This window comes from Phyllobates terribilis, unplaced genomic scaffold, assembly GCF_046119375.1.
Source record: "Phyllobates terribilis strain yellow unplaced genomic scaffold, ASM4611937v1 Scaffold_3__8_contigs__length_932513732, whole genome shotgun sequence".
NCBI classification, from domain to species: Eukaryota; Metazoa; Chordata; class Amphibia; order Anura; family Dendrobatidae; genus Phyllobates; species Phyllobates terribilis.
The window spans coordinates 2,990,829-3,007,121 of NW_027362763.1; the positions used below are offsets into that span (position 1 = coordinate 2,990,829).

Here is a 16,293-nt window from a genome sequence, read left to right on the forward strand (position 1 = left end):
ACAGGAGACAAGAAGTCTGACACATAGTCAACGCCTAGAGACGATGGTACAGGAGTATCTCCAAGTAAACATTGAAGCCACGACTGTGTCACTGGACCCTGGCTCTTTTTGGGCTTCCAATCTGGATAAATGGCCGGAGCTAGCCACTTACGCCTTGGAGATCTTGTCATGCCCCGCAGCCAGCGTTCTGTCTGAACGTGTGTTCAGCGCTGCTGGTGGTGTGCTGACAGATAAGCGCACGCGGCTCTCCACTGATAATGTAGACAGACTCACGTTCATAAAGATGAACAAATCATGGATCCGAAACGACTTTTCTACCCCTGTGTCATCCTGGGGAGAGTAAAAGCTTGATGATTGGTTAAAATCACCCTACCAACCGTTTTAAGCTTTCAAATTACTAATCATGTTTATCTGTATCTTGGCTGGAAAATAATTTGGGCTTTGTAGCAGTGTGCAGCACTGATCCTATTAGGCCATCTATACTAAAGCTTCACCAGATTTAAAATTAATAATAATTTTTAGCTGCATCTAGCCTGGAAAATAATTTTGGGGCTCCGAGATGCGCAAGACACATAAGTGCCTTCTTGCTGCACTACCTGCAGCATGACCCTCATATTGTCAGAATTCGAAGTAATCATGACTACTGGGTTGCCACACTCTTAGATCCCCCAAACTTTTCGATCAACCTTTTCATTTTAATAAAGACCAAAAAAATGGTCATTTTTGAAATTATAAGCATTAGCAGGTTGTTAGAAACTGAAATCAAACAGTTTTCAACTCAAAACTTTATTCTAGGTGATGTTACATTTTCACATAGGACCCCTTGTTCGAAAGGAGCTTCTGAACTCTCTCGTCCATTGAATTTGTCAGGTTTTGGATGGTTTCTGCTTCAATTGTTTTGCATGAGGACAGAATACCCTCCCAGAGCTGTTGCTTAGATGTGAACTGCCTCCCGCCATCATAGACACTCCTTTTAATGATGCTCCAAAGGTTCTGAATGGGGTAGAGGTCAGGGGAGCATGGGGGTCACACCATAAGTTTGTCCCCTTTTATGCCCATATCAGCCAGAGATGCAGATGTTTTATGTGCAGCATGAGATGGTGCATTATCATGCAGAAAAATGATCTTGCTGTGAAATACACGGTTCTTCTTCTTGAACCATGGCAGGAAGTGCTGTTTGAGAAAATCCACATACATTATGGAGTTCATCTTTAGCGCCTTCAGGGATCCTAAAGGGGCCGACAATCTCTCTCCCCATGATTCCAGCCCAAAACATTACTCCACCTCCTCCTTGTTGGCGCTGTAGCCGTGTTTGCGTGGGGTGTCCATCAAGCAGCCATCCTCCACTCCATCCATCTGGACCATCGAGCGCTGCACGGCACTCATCCGTGAACAAAACAGTTTTGAAATCAGTCTTCATGTAATGTTTGGCCCACTGGAGCCGTTTCTGCTTGTGTGAAGTGGATAGAGGAGGTCGACAGGATGGCGTATGCACAGCTGCAAACCTCTGAAGGACCCTGCATCTTGTTGTTCGGGGGACGTTGGAGGCACAAGCAGCTTCAAAAACTTGTCTGCTGCTATGACAAGGCATTTTTGCCGCTGCTCTTTCAACCTGATGTAATTGCCTGTAGGAAAGAGTCCTCAATTTGCCCTTATCAGCACGCACACATGTGTACTGTGAATCAGCTACATACTTCTTGATTGCCAAGACACTTCATCCTGATCATCGCACAATGTTGATTGTAGTCATGCCTTGACCTAAACACTCCACAATTTGTTGCTTCTCAGCAGCCGACACATCCTTTTTCTTTTCCATTTTGGCAGAAAATGTAGGCTGCTTAATAATGTAAGAGAGCCTTCTTAAGTAGTCTTGCCTTTCATTGGACACACCTGCCAAACTAATTAGCACAGGTGTCTGCAATTGCTTACAGTGATATAAAGAGCCCTGACACACATCACCATCAATGAGTTTAACTGACAAACAAACAAATTCTTCCCTTATCACTCCTAAACACTTTTTGCATAATAATTTGGAACACAGTGTACATGTGCTTTTCCACAAAACACCAGTGGTTCACGTAGTGAATCTTACAGTTCTAACTTGCCAACCGTGGTCTGTATGGAGTTGTTCAATAAAGGGCCCAAAATTAAGATAACATAGATGGGAGAGGTCTCTATGAATAGGAATTCCTAAGTATTTGATACCCTGTGAGGGCCAGGCAAAGGGAAAGTTGGACTGGATGGAATCCTATATGGAATCCTATATGGATTTGGGGAGGGAGACATCGAGGGCCTCAGACTTCGCTGCATTGATTTTAAAATTTGACCATGTAACAAAGTGATCTATTTCAGCCATAGCAGCATGGATGGATATATGTGATTGAGTGATATATACTAGGACATCATCAGCAAATAGAGAGCACTTGTACTCGGTGCCTCCCACCTCAATCCACCTAATATTGGGGTTATGGCGAATTGATGAGAGCAGGTGCTCCGTCACTAGGATCTATAAGAGAGGGGACAGAGGACATCCCTGCCTTGTCCCATTGGTGATTGTGAAAGGTGATGAAAATGTTCTGATGCACCCCCTGGGCCTTGGGACACCCGAAGCCGGACCCTTTTTGGTGGATGCTGGTGGTTGTAGTCTTCGTGGCGGCGACCCGGTTCCGTGGCTCAGGGTGGTCAAACCAGTGGCGGAACTATTTATGTGGTTTTGATGTTTAAATGTCCGACTACGCCACCCGTGGATTGCGGTCAGAGTGAACTGCCGCTACAGGGCAGACCACTGAGGCTGGTGTTGTGGGTGCAGCAGAGCGTAGCATAACTCCCCACGGGAGGAGTATGCCTCAGGGCAGTGTATGCGGAGGATGGGGGTGATGGTGCAGGGCAGCAGCAGTAACGACACGGAGTCAGTGATGCAGTTCAGGGCCTTTACTCACAGTTCTTATTATCCAGACCACGTCTGCAGGTAACGGCTGCCCACGTCGTACTGTGCTCACCAGGTGAGGGGCTCAGACAACTCCCAGATAACTTTGGAGCACTTCACAGGACCCCCTTTGTGTGTCCTTTGTCTGGCCTTTCTTACCAACACTTCTGTCCGGCTGCCTCGGGCCTCCTCTTGGTAAACTTGGCGCCAGTTTCCCTGACCCTATGTGGTGCCTTCCTAGCGGGTGTAGAGAGGGGCTGCGCCACATAAAATGTCAGAGCCTCCGGTTTCTAGCTGAGGGTCGTTTCCTGCCTCCACTAGTTCGGGGACCGGTTTCCCCCTTTGGCCTGACCCCTCCATGCAGGTGGATTCGGGCGTGAGGTGGCGACTCGCCCGTCCGCACCCCTGGGATCCCTTCATTCCTCGTTCCTGGAGCCTTCTCCGCTCCTCTTCCTTCCTTCTCCCTCTTCCAGGCCTGGGCCTCTGTTACTCATGCAGAGCCCCTGCTCCCTGCCACTTCTGCTCAGACTTCTCTGCACTGAACTAAGATGGTGCCCACCTTTTATACTCCCTTCTCAATGCACCCAGGAACTGCTTCCTCCCTGCTCCTGCACTACAGGGTTCCCCTTCCTCAGTGCTCCCTCCCCCCACTCCAGCCAGGGACAGGGACTGTCGTGCCCATCTCAGGGGCATATTGGTCGCCCTGCCCCACGGCAATGTGGTGTAATGCATGCAGGTGTCGGGTCCTGATCCACACTCCATCCTTACCTGAGAGTGAGATATCACACCTCTGGGTGAGTGTCACGGGTGTGTTGCCACGAAGATCGTCACGAGTACACAGCCTGACTTCTCGCAGCTGACTTGTTGGTGCTTTGTGTTTTCTCGGCAGTGTAGGAGTTAATTCTCTCTCTCTCTCTGGGCTAGCTGAGGTCCAGCCTCGCCCAGCTGCAATCAATGCTTCGTTAGTGAGACTCCTTTATATTCCTGCAGGTCTGTTTGTGAGGTGTCGGTGAAAGCTTTTCATTCAGACTTACAGAGCGGATCGTGGTGTTTGGAGTTTCTGAGATAAGTGTATTTGAAAGTGTTATTTCCCTTTCCTCGCTTTATCATTTATCTCCTTTCCCGTTGGTGTTCCCTCTGTTGTAGTTTTGTTGAAGTTGTATGCAAGGTGGTTTTGGTTTTTCCCTTGTACTGTCTCGTTCGTCTAAATACTGTGTGTGGGCATATTATCGCTGGTTCCCAATTGTTGTGATCGGGGTCCTTCTCAGGACTAGATTACTGTGGTGCAGGGATCCTCAGGAGGTAGGGGTTACGCTGGCGGCCTGGACCTCTGTACCTTTAACAGTACCTCCAGGATGAGGGATTAGTCAGGGCCCCAGCTTAGGGTCAGCTTAGGCCCCCTACCTCCAGTATTCTGTGACAGTGTGACATTTTCACCGACCAACTTAGTTTTTCTCCAGCTACCATGGATCCAGTAGCCGGTCTAGCTCAGCAGTTGCAGAGTTTGTCCATGGGGCTGGCGGACGTTAGGTCCAAGGTTTTGCATCCTCTGGAGCAAGCCGGACCAGAACCTAAAGTAGCTCTCCCTGACAGGTTCACTGGGGGGCGGGACAAGTTTTTTGTTTTCCGGGAGGCATGCAAATTGTACTTTCGGCTGCGGCCTCGGTCATCGGGCAGTGAAGAACAAAGGGTGGGAATTGTCATCTCGCTCCTACAAGGGGACCCACAATCTTGGGCGTTCTCTCTTCCCCCTAGCTCCCCAGTTCTCCAGTCAGTGGATAGGTTTTTCGCTGCTTTGGGACTCGTATATGATGACCCAGATCGGATCTCCCTTGCTGAGTCTAAGTTACGTAGGATTCAGCAGGGAGATCGTCCGGCGGAGGAATTCTGTTCGGAGTTCCGTAGGTGGGCCACGGACACCCAGTGGAATGACCCGGCTCTTAGGAGCCAGTTTTGTCATGGTTTATCCGACAAATTACAGGATGTGTTGGCACAGTATGACTCTCCCGCGTCACTGGAAGCCGCTATGGCCCTTGCTATTCGCGTTGACAGACGGCTTCGGGAGAGGTGCGGGATAACTCTACCCCCTGTAATGTCTCCACCTCTTACAAGGTCCCCTCATATGGTGGTTCCCCTGGTCAGTCCGGAGGAGCCTATGCAATTAGGAGGGACATCATTTCGGGGAAGGGGACCGGTGGTGCGCCATAAGACAGGAAGGTGTTTCCTCTGCGGGAAAAAGGGACATTTTATTGGGGGGTGTCCATCCCACCCCTTGCTGAGTAAAGAGTCGTCGAAAAAACTGTTGATCCCAGGTTGTGTGGTGGACGGCAATCTGGGAGTAGGTATTTCGTCCCTAGGTTCGTCTCAGTTTCTCGTACCGGCGGAGGTGGTGGTGGGTACGAGAACTGAGAGGATATCTGTTCTTCTGGATAGTGGGGCCGGGGCTAATCTGGTTGATGCTCGGTTTGCCCGGGTTCAAGGTATGCGATTGAGTGAGTTGGCTAAACCCATCCCCATATTCTCGATCGATGCCAGGCCTCTCGGTCAGGGAAGTTTTTTGCAAGCTGTGCATGGCGTAAAACTTCAAGTGGGGGCAATACATAAAGAACTGTTGTCTTGCTACGTGTTGGAGGGTCTTCCCACTCCTATAGTGTTGGGCCTTCCTTGGTTAGCTAAGCATAACCCTGTTATTAATTGGCAAACCAGAGAGATAAGCCAATGGAGTAAATTCTGTAATAAAAACTGCATGAACACGGTCATCGGTGTGGTTACTCCTTGGGTCTTACCTCCATTTCTGGCAGACTTTGAGGATGTATTCTCGGAGAATGGGTGTCAGGAACTACCTCCTCATCGCGAGTATGACTGTTCTGTAAAACTGCTCCCTGAGGCCAAGTTACCTAAAGCTAGGTTGTATAACCTTTCTGGTCCTGAGAGGCAGGCCATGAAGGATTATATTTCTGAAAGTCTGGCTAAGGGGCATATTAGACCTTCATCTTCACCGGTGGCCGCGGGGTTCTTCTTTGTTAAGAAGAAAGATGGAGGCCTACGCCCTTGCCTGGATTTCCGTGAACTTAATCGGATTACGGTCCGAGATCCGTATCCGCTCCCACTTATTCCCGATCTCTTTAATCAGATCGTGGGCGCCAAATGGTTCTCTAAGTTGGATCTCAGGGGGGCGTACAATTTGATTAGGATGAAGGAGGGGGATGAGTGGAAGACGGCTTTTAACACTCCGGAGGGGCATTATGAGAACCTTGTCATGCCATTCGGTCTGACTAATGCCCCGGCGGTGTTTCAACACTTTGTTAATGATATTTTTCGCCACCTGGTGGGACAGTTTGTTGTCATATATCTGGATGATATCTTAATTTACTCGCCGGATCTGGTGTCTCATCAGGAGCATGTTAGACAGGTGTTACAGATCTTGCGGGATAATAAACTGTATGCCAAGTGGGAAAAGTGTGTGTTCGCCGTACAGGAACTCCAGTTTTTAGGCTTCCTGGTTTCTGCGTCCGGTTTTCGTATGGACCCTGGGAAAGTGCGGGCAGTTCTTGAGTGGGATCGGCCGGAGAATCTTAAGGCACTACAACGTTTCCTGGGGTTTGCTAACTATTACCGGAAGTTCATTCGTAATTTCTCGTCCGTGGTTAAGCCTCTCACAGACATGACTAAAAAGGGGACGGATTTTTCTAGGTGGTCTGACAAGGCTTGTCAAGCATTCTCCTCCTTGAAAAAATGTTTTGCCTCGGCACCCATACTCATTCAACCTGATGCGTCTCAGCCATTCTTTGTAGAGGTAGACGCTTCCGAGGTAGGGGTGGGAGCAGTATTGTCACAGGGTTCGTCCCCTGGTAAGTGGCATCCGTGCGCCTTTTTCTCTAAAAAATTGTCGTCCGCTGAGAGGAATTACGATGTCGGCAATAGGGAACTCCTGGCCATTAAGTTAGCTTTTGAGGAGTGGCGCCATTTTTTGGAGGGGGCAGTCCATCCGGTCACCGTCATCACCGATCACAAGAACCTGCTATATCTGGAGTCCGCTAAACGTCTGAATCCCAGACAAGCTAGGTGGTCATTGTTTTTTACCAGGTTTAATTTCGTCGTTACATATCGTCCTGGGTCTAAAAATGTAAAGGCGGATGCCTTATCTCGTAGTTTCCCTGGGGCCGGGAATACGGACGACCCGATTCCTGTTCTTCAGGAGGGGGTGGTGGTTTCGGCAGTATGCTCTGAGCTGGAGGAGGAGATATTGGAGGCTCAGGGGGACGCCCCTGTTGGACCTCCGGGGAGACTGTTCGTTCCAGATCAGTTGCGACAAAAGGTGATCGAGGCACACCATAACTCAGTTTTTGCAGGACACCCGGGGAGTAAAGCAACTGTGGATCTCCTCTCGCGTCGGTTTTGGTGGCCTAACTTACATAAAGAGGTGGTAACTTTTGTCGCGTCCTGTGGGGTTTGTGCGCGCTCTAAGACCTCACATACCCGTCCGTCTGGGGCCCTCTTACCTTTGAAGATCCCGGAGCGTCCTTGGACTCATCTGTCTATGGACTTTATTACGGACCTCCCTCCGTCTTCGGGTAAAACGGTCATACTCGTTGTAGTGGACAGGTTCAGCAAGATGGCACATTTTATCGCTCTTCCGGCTCTCCCTAATGCTAAAACTCTTGCGCAGGTGTTCATTGGGGAGATTGTGAGGCTTCACGGGGTACCCTCCGAGGTGGTGTCTGATCGGGGGTCTCAGTTTGTGTCCAAGTTCTGGAAGGCGTTTTGTGCACGGCGGGGGATGCATTTGTCATTCTCGTCGGCTTTTCATCCTCAGACCAATGGTCAGACGGAACGTATGAACCAGAGCTTGGAGACATATCTTCGGTGTTTTGTGTCAGAGAACCAGGAGGACTGGGCTTCTTTCCTACCTCTGGCAGAGTTTGCTCTCAATAATAGGCGAAGCGAGTCCACTGGTAAGTCCCCGTTTTTTGGGGCATATGGTTTTCACCCCCAGTTTTGTACTTTCAGTAGGGGGGGCTCTTCGGGGGTTCCGGAGGAGGAACGATTTTCCTCATCTCTCGCTTCAGTATGGAGAGGGGTGCTGAAGAATCTGAATACTATGGGGAACCGATACAAACGTATGGCTGATAGGAGGAGAGTGTCTGGTCCGGACCTAAGTGTGAACGATCAGGTATGGTTGTCTACCAGGAATATTAAACTTAAGGTTCCCTCCTGGAAACTGGGTCCCAGGTTCATCGGGCCGTACAGAATCAGTTCTGTTATTAATCCGGTGGCATTCCGTCTTGACCTCCCTCCTACGTTTAAAATTCACAACGTGTTTCACAGATCATTGCTTAAGAGGTATGTGGCGCCGGTGGTACCGTCACCTTTACCTCCCCCTCCTGTGGTTGTCAATGGTAACTTGGAGTTCCAGGTATCGAGGGTCATTGATTCACGCTTTAATCGCCGGTCCCTTCAGTACTTGGTTCATTGGAAGGGGTATGGTCCTGAGGAGAGGATGTGGGTTCCTGCGTCGGATATTAACGCAGACCGATTAGTTCGGGCCTTCCACACGACTCACCCGGATAAACCTGGCCCTGAGGGTCCGGAGGCCCCTCGTAGAAGGGGGGGTACTGTCACGGGTGTGTTGCCACGAAGATCGTCACGAGTACACAGCCTGACTTCTCGCAGCTGACTTGTTGGTGCTTTGTGTTTTCTCGGCAGTGTAGGAGTTAATTCTCTCTCTCTCTCTGGGCTAGCTGAGGTCCAGCCTCGCCCAGCTGCAATCAATGCTTCGTTAGTGAGACTCCTTTATATTCCTGCAGGTCTGTTTGTGAGGTGTCGGTGAAAGCTTTTCATTCAGACTTACAGAGCGGATCGTGGTGTTTGGAGTTTCTGAGATAAGTGTATTTGAAAGTGTTATTTCCCTTTCCTCGCTTTATCATTTATCTCCTTTCCCGTTGGTGTTCCCTCTGTTGTAGTTTTGTTGAAGTTGTATGCAAGGTGGTTTTGGTTTTTCCCTTGTACTGTCTCGTTCGTCTAAATACTGTGTGTGGGCATATTATCGCTGGTTCCCAATTGTTGTGATCGGGGTCCTTCTCAGGACTAGATTACTGTGGTGCAGGGATCCTCAGGAGGTAGGGGTTACGCTGGCGGCCTGGACCTCTGTACCTTTAACAGTACCTCCAGGATGAGGGATTAGTCAGGGCCCCAGCTTAGGGTCAGCTTAGGCCCCCTACCTCCAGTATTCTGTGACAGTGTGACAGTGAGGTGCAATACCTCTGTAGCAACCGAGCCCTCAGGGTGCTACAGTTCCATTTATCTTCAGCCTAGGTGACGTATTGTGATACAGGGCCGTGATTTTGGCTATAAAATGGTCCCCTAGACCCCTACCCCAAGCTTTTTAAGAGAATCATATATGGCGTGCCAGGAGACTCTATGGAATGCTTTCTCAGCATCCAACGAGAGTATCTAATTACAAATTTTTAACTGCATCTAGCCCAGGAAATACTTTGTGCCTAGTAGCAGTGTCTGCTAGTCAGCAGATTATCCCGGCTGTTAAGCAAGCTACACCACCTGTAGTTTGGACACTTAATTTTTTCAAAGGAAATGCTTCGGGACCACGGGATACTCAGTGAAGAGCATCAGGAGGCACCCCAAGGCATAGGGGATGGGACTGGCAGTAGGGTGCCTTGCGGTGGACAGCCGAGCTCGATCCTTATAAAAGCTTTTTAACTGCAGCAGCTTTAGTGGACGCTACTGGAGCTGGAATTACACGGCTGCTGGCATTAGACTTGCCCTCCAATAGATCCTTGTAAATGGATTTAAAGTGTATTCATTCAAATTAGAGAGACAATTTAAATTAAAAAGCTTAGAGCTGCCTCCACCACAGGGGGGCTCGCTCGACCCACCAGCGGACAGGCACCAGTATTGGGAGAGGGGGGCTGGCCATCAGGGTTCACCGCGGCTCTGGCACAAACCCGGCGACACGGAGGTGGCACGGGCAGGAGCGGACTGGCCGTGTCGGCTTCTCACTTTTTGGATTTTAGAAGGGCATGACATGCCTATATCTGTGTCTCCCCCTCCTTTTACTCCTCCACCTCTTTTATTTTCGCATGACTATATGTACTTGTCACTTTTCCATGTGTTAGTTATGTCTTCTGAGCAGTTTGTCAGCTTTTGGACACCTTTGAAGGTGTTTTCTATGTGTTTCTATGTGTTTTTGTTTGCCTGCCATTGGTTTTAACGGTGTTCGACGGTGTTCTAAAGTGTTCGACGAACAGTTCGGCGAACACACGGGTGTTCGACGAACCGAACCGAACTCGAACACTATGGGGGTGGCTCAACACTACTCTTCAGTTGTTGATTAAACACTTTGTAGGGTTAGTCTCCAATATGAAAGCAATGTCAGGGTTGGCATTGGTGTTATGCTGGTGGGTGTAGTTGCTTTTAAAACAATAGGCCATAGTTTAATTCTTGAAGAACTCATTGTTTTTTTCCATTTGGTGGTGTTTGGAATCTTTTTCACTTTCTGTGCTAAGGCTTATGCTTTTATTTCTTTCTTGATAACACTTTAGCTACCTTAGTGGGCAGAAAGCAAAGCTAATTGAGAGAATTTGTAGGCAGAGGTGGAAAAGCTACATAACTGATTCCAAAAACTCCTCTGTCTTTAGAGTTAGTGTTAAAAATTCCAAAAATGGCAGAGGTCTTTAGGGGGAATTTGGTGCTGCTGTTGACTCTTTGTAATCTGTTTGAGCTAAGGCTCATAGTGTACTTTCTTTCTTGGTAAGAGTTTAGTTACCTTATTGTCAAAAAAGTGAAACTAATTGAGAGAATTGTAAGAATTGGTGGAAAAGCTCCATAGTTGATTCACAAGAATTCATCTTTGAGTTTTGGACAATGCTTTGCCTTGTTTTTAAACTTTTTAGTAATTGGCTCTTTCAAGACATATTCAGTCCTCCTTTTTCTAAGTAAAACTTTAGCAGATTTAACGGCCATAATCCCAAACCAGTCAAGTTGGTTCATGCATTGGTGGTATAGTGGTGAGCATAGCTGCTTCCCAAGCAGTTGACCCGGGTTCGATTCCCGGCCAATGCAAAACATGGGTGTGTTTTTTTTTCAGGCACGTCATAATTTTTACTAACAATTTTGTAGGGTTAGTGCAGAAAATGTGAAAAAAATGCTGGGTACCTTAAGCATTTTTGGTATAGTGGTGAGCAAACCTGCCTTCCAAGCAGTTGACCTGCGATTGATTCCTGGTCAATGCAATACTTATGTGGGTTTTTTTTTTCCTGGCACGTCTTACTTTTTACTAATAATTTTGTATTGTTAGTGCAGAAAATGTAAGAAGAAAACATGGCTTCTGTAAGTGTTGCTGGTATAGTGGTGAGAATAGCTGCCTTCCAAGCTGTTGACCCGGGTTTGATTCCCGGCCAATGCATGAATTGTTTTTCACATTTGGTGATGCTTTTAGTCTGTTTTAATTTTTCGTGTTAAGGCTCATGCTCTTCTTTCTTCTTAGAGTTTAGCAACCACGAAAATGAGAAAAAAATTGAAGAGAATATTTCTTAGATTTTTTTCAACTGTCTCATCTAACTGATCTTCTGCTCTTCAGTTGTTGATTAAATACTTTGTAGGGTTAGTCTCCAATACGAAAGCAATGTCAGGGTTGGCATTGGTGTTATGCTCGTGGGTGTAGTTGCTTTTAAAACAATAGGCCATAGTTTAATTCTTGAAGAACTCATTGTTTTTTTGCATTTGGTGGTGTTTGGAATCTTTTTCACTTTCTGTGCTAAGGCTTATGCTTTTATTTCTTTCTTGGTAACACTTTAGCTACCTTAGTGGGCAGAAAGCAAAGCTAATTGAGAGAATTTGTAGGCAGAGGTGGAAAAGCTACATAACTGATTCCAAAAACTCCTCTGTCTTTAGAGTTAGTGTTAAAAATGCCAAAAATGGCAGAGGTCTTTAGGGGGAATTTGGTGCTGCTGTTGACTCTTTGTAATCTGTTTGAGCTAAGGCTCATAGTGTACTTTCTTTCTTGGTAAGAGTTTAGTTACCTTATTGTCAAAAAAGTGAAACTAATTGAGAGAATTGTAAGAATTGGTGTAAAAGCTCCATAGCTGATTCACAAGAATTCATCTTTGAGTTTTGGACAATGCTTTGCCTTGTTTTTAAACTTTTTAGTAATTGGCTCTTTCAAGACATATTCAGTCCTCCTTTTTCTAAGTAAAACTTTAGCAGATTTAACAGCCATAATCCCAAACCAGTTAAGTTGGTTCATGCATTGGTGGTATAGTGGTGAGCATAGCTGCTTCCCAAGCAGTTGACCCAGGTTCGATTCCCGGCCAATGCAATACTTATGTAGTTTTTATTTTTTCCTGGCACGTCTTACTTTTTACTAATAATTTTGTATTGTTAGTGCAGAAAATGTAAGAAAAAAACATGGCTTCTGTAAGTGTTGGTGGCATAGTGGTGAGCATAGCTGCCTTCCAAGCAGTTGACCTGGGTTCAATTCCTGGCCAACACATGAATTGTTTTTCACATTTGGTGATGCTTTTAGTCTGTTTTAATTTTTCGTGTTAAGGCTCATGCTCTTCTTTCTTCTTAGAGTTTAGCAACCACGAAAATGAGAAAAATATTGAAGAGAATATTTCTTAGATTTTTTTCAACTGTCTCATCTAACTGATCTTCTGCTCTTCAGTTGTTGATTAAATACTTTGTAGGGTTAGTCTCCAATACGAAAGCAATGTGAGGGTTGGCATTGGTGTTATGCTGGTGGGTGTAGTTGCTTTTAAAACAATAGGCCATAGTTTAATTCTTGAAGAACTCATTGTTTTTTTCCATTTGGTGGTGTTTGGAATCTTTTTCACTTTCTGTGCTAAGGCTTATGCTTTTATTTCTTTCTTGGTAACACTTTAGCTACCTTAGTGGGCAGAAAGCAAAGCTAATTGAGAGAATTTGTAGGCAGAGGTGGAAAAGCTACATAACTGATTCCAAAAACTCCTCTGTCTTTAGAGTTAGTGTTAAAAATGCCAAAAATGGCAGAGGTCTTTAGGGGGAATTTGGTGCTGCTTTTGACTCTTTGTAATCTGTTTGAGCTAAGGCTCATAGTGTACTTTCTTTCTTGGTAAGAGTTTAGTTACCTTATTGCAAAAAAGTGAAAATAATTGAGAGAATTGTAAGAATTGGTGGAAAAGCTCCATAGCTGATTCACAAGAATTCATCTTTGAGTTTTGGACAATGCTTTGCCTTGTTTTTAAACTTTTTAGTAATTGGCTCTTTCAAGACATATTCAGTCCTCCTTTTTCTAAGTAAAACTTTAGCAGATTTAACGGCCATTATCCCAAACCAGACAAGTTGGTTCATGCATTGGTGGTATAGTGGTGAGCATAGCTGCTTTCCAAGCAGTTAACCTGGGTTTGATTCCCGGCCAATGCAATAATTATGTAGTTTTATTTCTGGCATATCATACATTTTACAAACTATTTTGTAATGTTAGTGCAGAAAATGTAAAAAAAAAAGCTGATCCTGTAAGCATTGGTGGTATAGTGGTGAGCATAGCTGCCTTCCAAGCAGTTGACCCGGGTTCGATTCCCGGCCAATGCAAAACATGGGTGTGTTTTTTTTTCAGGCACGTCATAATTTTTACTAACAATTTTGTAGGGTTAGTGCAGAAAATGTGAAAAAAATGCTGGGTACCTTAAGCATTTTTGGTATAGTGGTGAGCAAACCTGCCTTCCAAGCAGTTGACCTGCAATTGATTCCTGGTCAATGCAATACTTATGTGGGTTTTTTTTTTCCTGGCACGTCTTACTTTTTACTAATAATTTTGTATTGTTAGTGCAGAAAATGTAAGAAAAAAACATGGCTTCTGTAAGTGTTGGTGGTATAGTGGTGAGCATAGCTGCCTTCCAAGCAGATGACCCGGGTTCAATTCCTGGCCAATGCATGAATTGTTTTTCACATTTGGTGATGCTCTTAGTCTGTTTTAATTTTTCGTGTTAAGGCTCATGCTCTTCTTTCTTCTTAGAGTTTAGCAACCACGAAAATGAGAAAAAAATTGAAGAGAATATTTCTTAGATTTTTTTCAACTGTCTCATCTAACTGATCTTCTGCTCTTCAGTTGTTGATTAAATACTTTGTAGGGTTAGTCTCCAATACGAAAGCAATGTCAGGGTTGGCATTGGTGTTATGCTGGTAGGTGTAGTTGCTTTTAAAACAATAGGCCATAGTTTAATTCTTGAAGAACTCATTGTTTTTTTCCATTTGGTGGTGTTTGGAATCTTTTTCACTTTCTGTGCTAAGGCTTATGCTTTTATTTCTTTCTTGGTAACACTTTAGCTACCTTAGTGGGCAGAAAGCAAAGCTAATTGAGAGAATTTGTAGGCAGAGGTGGAAAAGCTACATAACTGATTCCAAAAACTCCTCTGTCTTTAGAGTTAGTGTTAAAAATGCCAAAAATGGCAGAGGTCTTTAGGGGGAATTTGGTGCTGCTGTTGACTCTTTGTAATCTGTTTGAGCTAAGGCTCATAGTGTACTTTCTTTCTTGGTAAGAGTTTAGTTACCTTATTGTCAAAAAAGTGAAACTAATTGAGAGAATTGTAAGAATTGGTGGAAAAGCTCCATAGCTGATTCACAAGAATTCATCTTTGAGTTTTGGACAATGCTTTGCCTTGTTTTTAAACTTTTTAGTAATTGGCTCTTTCAAGACATATTCAGTCCTCCTTTTTCTAAGTAAAACTTTAGCAGATTTAACGGCCATAATCCCAAACCAGTCAAGTTGGTTCATGCATTGGTGGTATAGTGGTGAGCATAGCTGCTTCCCAAACAGTTGACCCAGGTTCGATTCCCGGCCAATGCAATACTTATGTAGTTTTTATTTTTTCCTTACACGTCTTACTTTTTACTAATAATTTTGTATTGTTAGTGCAGAAAATGTAAGAAAAAAACATGGCTTCTGTAAGTGATGGTGGTATAGTGGTGAGCATAGCTGCCTTCCAAGCAGTTGACCCGGGTTCAATTCCTGGCCAACGCATGAATTGTTTTTCACATTTGGTGATGCTTTTAGTCTGTTTTAATTTTTCGTGTTAAGGCTCATGCTCTTCTTTCTTCTTAGAGTTTAGCAACCACGAAAATGAGAAAAACATTGAAGAGAATATTTCTTAGATTTTTTTCAACTGTCTCATCTAACTGATCTTCTGCTCTTCAGTTGTTGATTAAATACTTTGTAGGGTTAGTCTCCAATACGAAAGCAATGTGAGGGTTGGCATTGGTGTTATGCTGGTGGGTGTAGTTGCTTTTAAAACAATAGGCCATAGTTTAATTCTTGAAGAACTCATTGTTTTTTTCCATTTGGTGGTGTTTGGAATCTTTTTCACTTTCTGTGCTAAGGCTTATGCTTTTATTTCTTTCTTGGTAACACTTTAGCTACCTTAGTGGGCAGAAAGCAAAGCTAATTGAGAGAATTTGTAGGCAGAGGTGGAAAAGCTACATAACTGATTCCAAAAACTCCTCTGTCTTTAGAGTTAGTGTTAAAAATGCCAAAAATGGCAGAGGTCTTTAGGGGGAATTTGGTGCTGCTTTTGACTCTTTGTAATCTGTTTGAGCTAAGGCTCATAGTGTACTTTCTTTCTTGGTAAGAGTTTAGTTACCTTATTGCAAAAAAGTGAAAATAATTGAGAGAATTGTAAGAATTGGTGGAAAAGCTCCATAGCTGATTCACAAGAATTCATCTTTGAGTTTTGGACAATGCTTTGCCTTGTTTTTAAACTTTTTAGTAATTGGCTCTTTCAAGACATATTCAGTCCTCCTTTTTCTAAGTAAAACTTTAGCAGATTTAACGGCCATAATCCCAAACCAGTCAAGTTGGTTCATGCATTGGTGGTATAGTGGTGAGCATAGCTGCTTCCCAAGCAGTTAACCTGGGTTTGATTCCCGGCCAATGCAATAATTATGTAGTTTTATTTCTGGCATATCATACATTTTACAAACTATTTTGTAATGTTAGTGCAGAAAATGTAAAAAAAAAAGCTGATCCTGTAAGCATTGGTGGTATAGTGGTGAGCATAGCTGCCTTCCAAGCAGTTGACCTGGGTTCGATTCCCGGCCAATGCAAAACATGGGTGTGTTTTTTTTTCAGGCACGTCATAATTTTTACTAACAATTTTGTAGGGTTAGTGCAGAAAATGTGAAAAAAATGCTGGGTACCTTAACCATTTTTGGTATAGTGGTGAGCAAACCTGCCTTCCAAGCAGTTGACCTGCGATTGATTCCTGGTCAATGCAATACTTATGTGGGTTTTTTTTTTCCTGGCACGTCTTACTTTTGACTAATAATTTTGTATTGTTAGTGCAGAAAATGTAAGAAAAAAACATGGCTTCTGTAAG

General features: G+C 44.8%; 5 non-coding genes across 5 annotated transcripts; all 5 read left to right on the forward strand.

The window, feature by feature from the left end:
* Nucleotides 1–10,933: 10,933 nt before the first annotated feature.
* On the forward strand, nucleotides 10,934–11,005 carry TRNAG-CCC (transfer RNA glycine (anticodon CCC)). The gene has a single exon. It is a non-coding gene; the product is annotated as a tRNA-Gly (tRNA).
* A 1,183-nt stretch (nucleotides 11,006–12,188) lies between these two features.
* On the forward strand, nucleotides 12,189–12,260 carry TRNAG-CCC (transfer RNA glycine (anticodon CCC)). The gene has a single exon. It is a non-coding gene; the product is annotated as a tRNA-Gly (tRNA).
* A 1,181-nt stretch (nucleotides 12,261–13,441) lies between these two features.
* Nucleotides 13,442–13,513, forward strand: TRNAG-UCC (transfer RNA glycine (anticodon UCC)). Its single transcript has one exon. It is a non-coding gene; the product is annotated as a tRNA-Gly (tRNA).
* Nucleotides 13,514–15,781: 2,268 nt separating this feature from the next.
* On the forward strand, nucleotides 15,782–15,853 carry TRNAG-CCC (transfer RNA glycine (anticodon CCC)). The gene has a single exon. It is a non-coding gene; the product is annotated as a tRNA-Gly (tRNA).
* A 96-nt stretch (nucleotides 15,854–15,949) lies between these two features.
* TRNAG-UCC (transfer RNA glycine (anticodon UCC)) lies at nucleotides 15,950–16,021 on the forward strand. Its single transcript has one exon. It is a non-coding gene; the product is annotated as a tRNA-Gly (tRNA).
* The last annotated feature ends 272 nt before the right edge of the window (nucleotides 16,022–16,293 follow it).